This window comes from Acanthopagrus latus, chromosome 13, assembly GCF_904848185.1.
Source record: "Acanthopagrus latus isolate v.2019 chromosome 13, fAcaLat1.1, whole genome shotgun sequence".
Taxonomy (NCBI): Eukaryota; Metazoa; Chordata; class Actinopteri; order Spariformes; family Sparidae; genus Acanthopagrus; species Acanthopagrus latus.
The window spans coordinates 3,289,240-3,301,110 of record NC_051051.1 but is presented as its reverse complement, the minus strand read 5'-3'; the positions used below and the strand labels follow the sequence as shown (position 1 = coordinate 3,301,110).

Below are 11,871 nucleotides of genomic sequence, written 5' to 3'. Positions count from 1 at the left end.
CTGCAATAAATGATCCTGACTTACAGCCACAAAGACGTTAAACATTTTCATACCATCACGATGGATGTTGTGTTTTCACCCGTTAACATTCACTTGATGGTTTGTGAGCAAGATTACACAAAAACTGCTGAACGGATTCCCACAGAACTTGAATGGAGGATGGGTCTCAGCCCAGAACAGACCCCGTTAACTTTTGGTGCTGATCCAGATAAAGAGCAGATCTGGAAACGTCTTTAAACTTGCGAGATCATGTGACATGTTCGAGGGTGCTGTTGGGCCTTGGTGGAGGTTTGTGCTCTACTCAGTCCAATCTATTTTTTTATGGCGTACGTATTGACCTCTTTAAGAATCTTTTTTTTTTTTAATCAATTGTACAGCTTCAGGAGTCCGTAAGTCAATATTGGTCGGAACTTTGGCACCGTCCTGGATTATAAAATGACTTTTGAGGCCAAAACTGACTCAATCTGCTCTGTTTTATTTGAGAAAGCTGAGGTGATTTAATGTCGGACAAATCGCTCTTAAAAATGTTTTATTCGTCTTTTATCGAGTCACTTTTAACTTTCGCAGTGATCTGCTGTTTGGTGACCTCAGCATGGTGAACAGAAACACTGGCATTAATTTGAATAATCTTGTTCTGACTCACACTCACAGGACTCAGGTCATTTTTGGCAGACCCTCATCAGCCATCAGGGGGAGGTATACTCTCTCTCTGAGGGTCAAATCAATAAGATATTTAGGAGGATCATTTTATTCCATCAGCTGTTTGGTTCCTAAACAAGTTGTAGTGTTACAACTATGTCGAACGAGGTGACGACAACAGGATTTAAGAAACTAAAGGAGCGTTTTGTTTCAACCAAAGCCGAAAGATTGAAACAAAGAGATCGCAAAAAACTTAGACATGAAGACAAAAGACAAGGTAGAAAAATTAAAGGGCGTCAATAAACAAAAGTACAAATCCAAAAAAACCACAAGGAACAAAAAACAGACACATACCTGGAGAAGATTCTGGAAATGACACGGCTGGGAAACACAAGGTCAAAACACAGGAGAGACGGAACAAACTGACCAACACATGAGAGAGAACAAAGATTATATAGAGACACTAACGAGGGGATCAGGTACAGGTGGTGGAGTGAGGCGGGGAAAGTACTGCAAGGAGGGAAAATCAGCCGACACTCAAAGGGTACAATTTCAAAATAAAACAGGAAACACAAGAACAACAAGAACCAGGATCAGGACAGTTTTCAAGCAGAAATTGTCTGTTTCCAGCCTCTCAAATGATTAAATATCTGTGGACAACAAGCTGTTTGATGACATCACCTCAGCCACAGCTGGTAACTACCTGGTTAAATGACATTAAAACTAGGATGGCGCACCTCCTCCAAGGCCCGACAGTCCCATTCATCTGCCTCAAATTGTACCCACACATAGATTCCAGGCACCTAAACATGGCTGATTTTTTTCATCCAGATGCATGAATTATTCCCTTTGAAAGACGCAGCACTGCAATGTTGAAGGAGGCGAGGAAAAAATCCTGGATGGCGTCTCAACTGGGCCAAAATCCAGCCTCCACCACCGAGTTTCATGAAAATCCGCTCTGTAGTTTTGGTCTTCACCTGCTGACCAACCAACAAACATACAAATGAAATCGGGTAAAATCTAATTAAAAAAAACTTCATTAAAAAAATAGGGAGAAAAAGGAAAAGGGGACAAAAAGGTCCGATTTGTATGAATTTGCAGCTTTAATATCAGTGGTTTAGACTCAACTACAAGCCTCCAGAACAGCTTCACTGCTTGTTGTCAGATTTAGGTCTCTTGTCTCTGCTGGACCGATAAACTGCAAACTTTGAAAAGCTCCGTTCTCTCAGCTGGTGCTTCTGATGATGATGATGATGATGGAAAACGTACGGTCCAAAATCTGTCACAGGTGTTCAGTTGCGCTGACATCTGGTGACTGTGAAGACTAATGATTCACATCGTTTTCATACTCGTCAAACCCTTCATGGGTGACTCACGACTCATCTCTCCTTTTCATTTGTCACCCGTAATATCATCAAAGTGTGACTTCTTCAACCGCGACAGCTTCACTGTTTCCAGCGCGGTGATTATAAAACATATAAATGATGAATGTTGGACTCTTGCAACTGAAATCTATAACGTTCAGTCCACTCAACTGGGTGCCCTCCAGTTCCTCGTCCTCTAATGCTCGCCATATTACTGGATCCATCTGCTGGGCTCAGCTGTGCGGCGGGTATCTGGCCAGGTGATAATCTAAATCTCATGGTGAGTTGAGCACAATTTCTCAGGTGCTGAGAAATCCAATTTGTTGCTTTTTTTTTTTTTTTTTTTTTTTACAGGTGGGGAGGTGGGTGAGTCGACCGCGGCTGAGCGTGCTGCAAACATTTGCAATTCATTCACAAGAAGCAAAAACATTCACACACACACACACACACACACGATAACAAACTGCCAGCAGCAGCTCGTCTTTGTGTTCCCGTCAATACAAACCTCTCCGCTGAGTCAAAGAACTTGACTTATTTTCAGCGCCCTGATTCACTGTGCTGCAGCTCCCCGCTGACTGACTGACTGACTAATACACTTCACCCTGAGTAAAACATGGATCATACAGCCACAGCTGGATTCTGCCAGGCAACCTGAGAGAGCTGACGACTGACGGAAAAAAACCTCAGGCTTCTCAAATACAAAGACGGGAGACGTGAGGGGAAGTCTGAGCCACCAAACAGAACCAACACGGACTCTGACCTCACAACAGATCAATACAGGCAGGCATGTCGGCCATCAGAAGCCGTCGCCCTACTTCCTCCTGTGACGTTGACTCTGTCAGAGCGTTTATTGCTCACTAATAGAGACGTGCTTTCACCCTGCGTCCTGAGCTTTAATCACTACAGAAATGAGACCGTGACTAAAACATGGCCTGAAGTGACGGGCTTCACACGCCACATATTCTTAAATTAGACTGTTGACAGCGGAGAGCGCCGTGAATTGGAATGGGATGCGATAAGAGAAGAAGTCTTCAGAATGTCTGTCCACCAGGAAACCCCCGAGACTGAAATCAAGTCAAAAGTCAGCTTCAAGAAGACAGAAAGCAAAGTGCTGCTTCATCGTTTCCAGTTTTGACATCAACAGATTTCTCCTCAGTGATCTCAGCAGGTGTACAGCTGAAACTTATCCGACAGGTATTCTGGTCCTGTCCCATTTAGTGATTTATGAGCAAGCAGCAGCGCCTGAAAGTCAAATCTGTGACGTGCCGTAAGCAAGTGTTAGGACTTACGTATTAGAATAAAGCGGTCAGTTTGCTCAGTTTATATCTGAACTGCAGCAGCTGCATGAGGCCGTTTGATGGTCTTTTCAGGAAGGTCTATAAAAAGACTGTTGCAGCTGTTAAATCCGCCTGATATAAAAGCATGAATGAGTTTCTCTATGGCCCTGATAGCACAGATACGGAAGCCCTGAACAGCCACCAGTCAAACACACTTCCTCAGCTTTCCTGCGGTTTTATTTGTTTTTCTCGAGATCACAAGTTATTACATTTGTGTCGTTATCACGAGGAAACATCTGCTGTTTTCCAGAGATAATGAGATCATTTTGTGGAGATCTCCAGATAATAAACTTTGTTTTTATGTCATGGCGACTGAAAGCAGACGTGTTACTGTCCAGTCGACTACAACATGTTTGCTGGCCGATGGAAAAGAAACTACCAACATTCTGCGTGTTTGAATCTTATGCCTAAAAAAAGTAGTTAATTCACGTTCCCTCCTCCTCCTCACTGTCTGACTCTTTCTGGAGAAGTTCCAGCTACAGGAGAGCAAATGAAACGCACCTGATACCTGCAAGATTTCTCTGGATTTGAACATTGAAGACAACGAATTCCACACTGCACATGCAGCAGCAAACCAGACAGTGCAGTGGTGAATTCACAGGCTTTAAGAGTCTCTGCACGGCCGTCTTCTGAACGAGAACATTATCATTTCACAGTCTGTGTTCAGATATGACAGTTTATTTCCTCCATACAGTGAGAGGTGACGATAATGTGCCGTTTTAATAGCCCTCTTCCGAGCAGTATATTTATCAAAAATTGAAGGGGTTATCTTGAGGGGCGGCATCAATTGTGAGTCTTGTGATGATAAAGCTCAAAGGGGAGATAATAGGAAATGAACTCAAACCCTCTGACTTTATAGTGCAGCACACGGCTGTAGGAGACGCAGCCCTCCACTGCTACTTCAAATACATCTTATGTAAACGCCGTCTGCTTTGTGAAGTTGCGACCGGCGGAGGAGCGGTGCCTTGATCCTCTTCCTTGCTCCCTCGTGAGGTGGAAACCTGGAAACATGAGAAGGCAGATTACGGTTTCAGATCACAACCCTGAATGTATTATACATTCAACATCTCTCCAAATCCAACCTCATTTTCATTAGCATTTAGATATTGTCATCATCCATTCCACTCCACATCCCTGCCAGTCCTGCAGCAACGATGACCTTCCATGGAGGGAAAAAATAATGAAACTACAACTGGATCCTGTGAGCCAGAGTTTTGCACCGTACGCATCATGGAAAATTACATTTAAGATGAATTCACAGTCACCTATGTTCTCTGCATTGGGAGCAGCAGGAGATGTGAAAAACAATCAGCAGATAGGTGTGAAGTGAGGCGTTTGTGTGCTGATGTGTCCAGGCGAAGTAAATGTGCAAGTGAACAAGAGACAGCGATCAAGAAAAATCTGTGTGTAGACTTGTGAATGTTCTGAGGCTGCCAGACATAATTATATAATTCAGTCCCAACATAACAGCTCAAAGGTCATCCAGCCAAACAATAAACATGGGCGACCTGCAGTCTTTCCAGAAAACTCTGTCTCAAACTGTTCCTCGCACACAGAAAATGAAAATGTCTCCTGCAACATATAGAATATCTTAAACAGCTGGGGGTGAAACTAAAAGTCCCCTCCAGGAAGGTTACGAGTGCGTCACCGCATGAATAATGCAACACTGACTGGATTTGACATCCAGACCTTTGGAGGAAAGAGTGTGTGCCGACACACGCATGTGAACGAGAGAGAGCGAGAGACGGAAAGTGTCGAGCTGGTTGCAGATGTGAGGTAGAAATGTTAAACTAGATGACGAACATCATGAGATGATCATAAAAATTAGGGGACTGAACTTATATAGGTTGTGAGAGGGACTGAGCTGAGTGCAAAAATGTCTGCACCATTTAGCCCGGAGCACCGAGGCCGAGGCCAGAGGCAACCGGTCTGCGGTCGGGTAGTTAACATGTAAAAGCACTACACATCTGCACAAATTTGCAGTAGCAACAACTGCAGGGATCCACGTGTTCAAACATTCCTACGCACAAAAAACACTTGACGTCAGGGCCAAACTGTGGCAGCAAGAAGCCAGGGAACCTTTTTTTTGACCCGAGCAAAACAACCACATAAAGTGCACTGACTGTGAAAGCTCCTGTTCAACGGCGACCTCTAGTGGCCCCAGTTATTATTACTGCAATAAAGGAGGAAGTCAGGCGACGTAGTGTGAGAGAGAAGTCACGTCCAACAAGCACTGAACTCACTGTTGGTATCCGAGGTGAAGCCAAAAGACAAAAGTAGTTTTGTTCAGCAACATATTTATGATACATATATATATATAACCGATAAACTACATCTGATCCTGTTGCATTTCGAATAAGACTGGATCCAACTTTGATCAAATGAACTCTACAGGCTGTTTTTAAAAGAAGTAATGTATCCAAACCTTAATCAGCCAACGAGAGATATTTTGGCAGCACCGTCACACCACCACCCATAATTTCCCCCACAAGTAGCTCCTCCATTTCCTCTGCAGATTGAATTATGGAGAAATGGTCCTCATCGACCCAGCGCTCAAAAATGGAGCAGTTTTAGATGTATATTGGGTCCTTTCTTCCATCAGGGCTGTGCTGTATTTGCATAATGAAAACACTGCGAGTTATAACACTCGTGTGCAACTAGGACACACAGAGTGCCTTTAAGAAAGTCAATGACGTATCATCTGCTCACTGTTTTTAAGCTGTCAGCTAAATAACTACAGTAAAGTGGCTTTGACAGCCTGTAATGACATTAGCCACGGTAACTTTAACATAGTTTGTCGCCCCGTGCTGTCCGCAGACCATAAAATTAGGAATTACTGCCAACTCCGGGGTTCTGACAGGCACGGAGAAGAGCTGGTAGACGCGCTAACGAGTTAGCTGTGCGCTGCGAGTACCGCGGTGACCCGCGTGCACCTGCAGGAGACATGATGGATGTATCCTCAAAATGTAACACCGCTTCCATTTGGAGATTACTGGGTGACTCATCATCTCCCCTAAATAGATGGGTACACTCAGGGATACACATGCACATAAACAACACTCTCACAAACGTTGTATTCCAATATATCTTCCCGCTGCTTGTCAGTCGGTGTGGTTCACCCCGGGAATGACTGATCTACGGATCCTCCCTTTATGTTCCGAGCAGATTCCATTTCCTCGTCTAATTATCTGGTAATGTTTTGGTAAATTAAAAGCTCAATTTGTCCCAGAGTTTCCCCTGGCATTCAATGGGAGCTGCTAAAGCCTGGAACAATTTAATTTTTAATGGCTTTCAGAGGAAGTTTTAGTGCGACATGATGGTCTAAATGCTATTTTAGAGGCTTTTTTTTTCTTTTCTTTTTTTACACCTGTGAAATAAAAAGAGATGGTGATGGATGGAAATCTTTTTTTGGCATTAAAATACATAATGCACAAAATATCAGCGATAGGAAACTTCAGTAAAAGAACATCAGAATCGGCCTTCAAAAAAATCCCATATCAGCTGAACCCTAGCCGACACACACACACACACACACACACACACACACACACAGCATGAATAAATCTCACACCTTGGTAGGTTTAAGCTGTTCTAGTCTGTTTTCTCTTCTGAGCCCGGCAGCTGCCAGTCCATCATCCCTCCAGACACCCAGAATTCAGCAGCAGCAGTTTTCTTCTTATCCTGTCTGCTTCCAAATGGTCTGAGTTAGAATCAGCCCAGAATTTATATCCGAAAGGCACACAGGCAGGAGGTGGAGGAAGTCAACAAGCTAATAAAAACATTTCACTGGACATATTTTGTGTAAGCGCCTCTGAGTCTCTGTGTATCTTTGTGTATAACCGTATGAAAAGCGACTGCAAAGTCATGCGTCAGAACCTGATGTGATTCAGGCCGTAGAAAGGTAAATACAAACCGCAGTGAGAGCAGCAGCAGGAAGACAAATGAGAAAAGTAACTGAATCAATGAGATGAGATAATAATAAAACATGAGAACATCCCTGTGGCCCGGCTCGGCCCGAGCATCAGTACCAACACATGTAAGAGAGGCCTTCCTTTAAAAACTAAGAGTGCACCACACACACACACACACACACAAACACACAACACAACAGCACCCTCTCGAAAACACACACTGAAACACACACTCACAAAACCCCATCACCCACCCACACACACACACACACACACACACACACACACACACACACACACTACCGCATGCTGGTAACAGACCCAAATGAGGTTTAATTAAAACACGATTACATTACTTTTAATTCATGATATGGTAATGTTGCCGGCATCACTGCTGAAGTCTGAGGGATAAAATTAACAGGATTAAGAAGTTCAGCTCCGCTCCAAACTTTAGGAATTACAGAGTAAACAATCCTGAGAAGTCATCTGATTCCAACACACACACACACACACACACAAAAACAAGTAAATGCTGCTCTGCGGACTGAAAGAAGCAATCAAAAGCTACCCGGAGTGACAAAAACCTGAAAAATCCTGAATTCTCCACCATTCATCATAGTTAACTAAAGAGATTTGTATTCATTATTTTGAAAAGCGAGTGAAGAACGCTGCACAAAAACATTTTAGTCTATTTGATAAGCAAATAAATGTGCAGAAAAAATACCAGAAATCATATGAAGCAAAATATGCACATTTTACAACACATGTAAAACAAAACAAATACAGCTTAAAATAAGCAATCCGCTGAGCTTCTTCCATCTTGACACTTTGTGAGTTTATGTTGTTGTATTAGAATCAGGCAGATATTTTTGCTTTTGAACTGCTCGTTCTAGTGAATGTGGTTGTTTACGTACCTGCCGATACCCAGCAGGCACAGCTGGAGGACACGAGGCGACGGGACATGATGACTCGTTGTCCCCGGTGTTGTTTCCTGCAGCTGCTGACAGCCGACTGTCACGTCGTCTCACTGGCCCTCCTGCCGTTCATGTGCATCTTGTATTTTTCGGATGCTCAACGTTGAGTCGAAATGGAACAAACAAACTCCCGGCTGAAAATCTCGCGGCTGTCAGACTATCACTTGGGCTAGCAGGTTAGCATGCTATATCTCCAGTAGATATCTCTGCATCACAAGTCAACGTGTTGTTTATAATGATAGTTTTTGAATGTTTTCAAGTAAAGTTCTGGGTGTTGCTTACAAATTGTCTGATTCAAGTCTGCAGCCAGACTAAAAACAAGTACATACGTCTAGATACAAAGAAAAGATTTAATAATTTCTTACTCAATATGTTGGAAAAGGTGTTTAAATTAAGAAAATGCTGGTGCTGTTGTCCTGAAATGAGGCTATAGGTGAAGGAACACATCGTAAAATCTATCCGTCGTCTATTAAACGTTGTATGCAGTGAAGTATTTAACTGTGTGTTAAATAGAGAAATTTGTTGCTACATTCACCTTTTTGTAATGTGTGACTGAAGCCACAGGTTAAACAGCAACACTAAAGCAGCTCAGTGTCCGAGGCGTCTTATATCAGCTGATCCATATCACAGATAATACTGCACGGACAAGGTTTTACTCTATCGCAGCCTTTCAGATCTGTCCTCTGTGGCTTGGACTCGGTCCTTTAGGTTGAATATAAATGGGCAATACACTTTTGTCCTCATCGCCAGTGTCTGTAGCAGCATGTCAAAACAGTCTGGAGATTATTGCAAGTGAGGACCGTTCCCTGCAGCTAATAATTCCCTTGTCAATAATGCATGAAGTCATATAAATCACAATATGTCTGTTTATCTGGCCTCCCCAAGGTCATTCCCTCTCTTCCTCGCCTTCCTCTTCTCATTTCTCATCATGCAGCCCTCATTTCTTCCCCACTATCTGAACATTACCCCCGTCATCATCCTCTCAATTCGGCTCTTCCACTCGTCTCCCGACTCTTACTCAGCCGTGTAAATAAGTGATGACCGCCTTGGCATGATTGTAAGTTAGTTTGTTTTCTCCGAGACAAACTCAGGCTGAAAAAATCGAACATTTCTGCTCCGCTGAAGGGCACTTCTGGAAACGCACGAGTGTGATCGTGCACGCAGGCAGACACACACTTCCAGTGCGACAGTGCAGCTACACCCCCGAATCCCTGCTGAGCCATCACAAGTCACGGCTCTCTAAATTAAATAACATCAAATTAGATTAAAGTAAATGAAACATCGCTGAGGAGCAAAGGGACGAGAGGATGCTCGGGTTGTGCAGGGACAGTGAGCAGAAGGAGAGAGGCAGCAGAGAAGTTTATGTAGATTTAAGGTGAGAGAGGTGAGGAGGAAGAGAGAGAAGGGGAAGGTGAGGTTGGGGAGAAGGAGCTGAGTGAGCAAACGCTGGACGAGGAGCCAAATTTGCGCAACACCTCCGTCCCTGAAACCTAATCTGAACGGCAAATAATAACAGGATGGAAATACACCTCGTTTCATGTGCGGCCAGCTCGTCAGAAAATATTCAACTCGGCTGCCATGACAATTGCCATGGCAACATATAAGCTTTCTGAGTCATATGTTCATTGGACCGAACTCGGCGCTTATTTCCATGACAACATTATCAAAAACGGTTTTATAGTAAACGTACCAGCATAAGTGTGCAAGCATAACAACAACAGGCTGTTTTTGTTCCATTCAAGTTCTGGTGAAGGGCCATAACAGCACTGTGGAGTGTTGCTATTGCAAAGCCGGGAGTATTTTTGCAGCTACAATAGCGCCGCACACTTTTGGCAGTGAAGTGTCGTATAAAGTCGCAGTGGCAGCAGGTGAATAGAAGCGGCCTGTTTCCTCGGGTATTAATATCACCCCTGGGAAGGAGCACTAAACTGGAGTCGGAGGCGGGCGACCGTGGAGGGGAATCTTCATTCAGTGCTGGGCAGTAAATCAACTCTGTGCTAGAAGGCACGAGGAGGAAGAAACCTCCTCCACCTGCCTCCCCACACCCGACCGCTCCCCCAGTAGCTGTAACCTGCTCCACTCACCCCAATCCATCGACCTTTCTTCCCCCTTTAATTTACCTCCTTTTCCCTCCACTTTCCTTCCTCCCAGCGTTTTCTCTCTCACATGCACGCCCCCTCATCTCATCGCAGCGCTCCTACCTTAGGTTTCATTAAACCCCCTGACTCCACCTCTCCCTCCACCAACCCAATTTTCTCACTTCATTGTCGGCAGTCGCCTTTTTTTCCCATCATCTAGGTCTCCCTCGACTCCCCACCCACCCCTCCCCTCCCTCTCTTCTCACCTCCTGCTGGCACAATCCCCAGAGAACTGGAAAGGAGGTCAGCTTTGTCACAACATAGGTTCACATTTCATTGCCACAGCGTTGGAGCTGCCAGGATGCACGATTGATGGTTTTGGGGGGGGGGGGTTTCCGCTGGCCCAGAGAGAAGCTGTACGGAGCAGAAGTCGTTGTCCACCGATAAAGAATGAAAAGAAAGTAAAACGTAGCCAGGTAGAAGTGATAAGGGAGAAAAATAAAATATGCTGTGTGGGAGATTAGCGGGAGAGAGAGAGAGAGACAAACATCTCAGATCAATATGCAACATAAATCTCGTTGTGTTTAGACATTTTAAAGCAGAAATATTACATATTATATCTTTAAATATTCTCACGTTATGTCTACATGTTCGGTCAAACCTCTGCGATGTTGTTATGCCTTTCTGCGGTCATTCAACAAGAGTTCATTCGCTCGTCGTCGCCTGTTTTGTGTCGTACTTCATTTCATGCTCACTGATGAATAAATGTCTCTTTGAACTGAGCTGAACTGAAAGAGAAAGAGATAATTAATGGCATGTAGTTAGCGTGCGATTCATTAATACTAATGAGTAAAGCATATATGAGCAGCATCAAGCAGGTGTGAGCTCTCTCTCACAAAACACACGAACAAACAACAGGACCAGGGACAAAACACAGGGTAGAACGATGATATTTGCCCTTGTTTGAACTAGAACAGCGGGCAAAGGTCTCCATCTGTTGCCAGTGTAATGCCCCATAATAAACTCCCTCCTGTATCTGTCAATGCCGTCTTCATTTCACCACTTTTATTGGCCTCCATCCCTCTAAATAAGTCACTCCTCGCTCACCAGCATCTGATCTCTGCCACAGTAACATCTGAATATGATCGATGTTTGGACTGTGCTGCTCGTAGTGAAATCAGGTAAACATGTTTAATGCTTTTGTGCCCGTCTCGGTTGACTTTGAACTCGGCCACCTCCGGCACGTCACCATCTGCCAGCAAGCTTGTGAGGAATTAAAAAAAAAACAAAAAAAGCAACATGAGCCATCCACTCAGCAGGTAAACACGCACGGAGGCTCATAAACACAGCGTCTCTATTTCCACATGTAATCAAACATGAATTGAATTAGAAATGAGCGAGTACCATCATCTGAAGCATTGTGACCAACTCAATTTCCTGTATTTGTACTCGGTGTGGGCGGGGTTAAACTGAGAGTGGGCGGTGCCAACATGAAGTTATTCCGTTAAGCCTGATGGATTAGAAGTGGCTGTATTTATTAATTATTAGAAAAGTATTAACAGACTCTG

At 44.0% G+C, this 11,871-nt stretch overlaps 1 protein-coding gene across 3 annotated transcripts in view; it reads right to left on the bottom strand.

The window, feature by feature from the left end:
- Nucleotides 1–1,056, bottom strand: part of caln2 (calneuron 2) — a 33,145-nt gene extending 32,089 nt beyond the window's left edge. Inside the window, exon 1 of one of the 3 annotated variants that reach the window (XM_037118425.1) lies at nt 994–1,056. The gene's annotated coding sequence lies outside the window, so the exon portion shown is untranslated. Of the gene's footprint in view, nt 1–643; nt 666–993 lie in introns of those variants that run through there. The other 2 variants (XM_037118427.1, XM_037118426.1) reach the window with 2 other exon arrangements.
- Nucleotides 1,057–11,871: the final 10,815 nt, after the last annotated feature.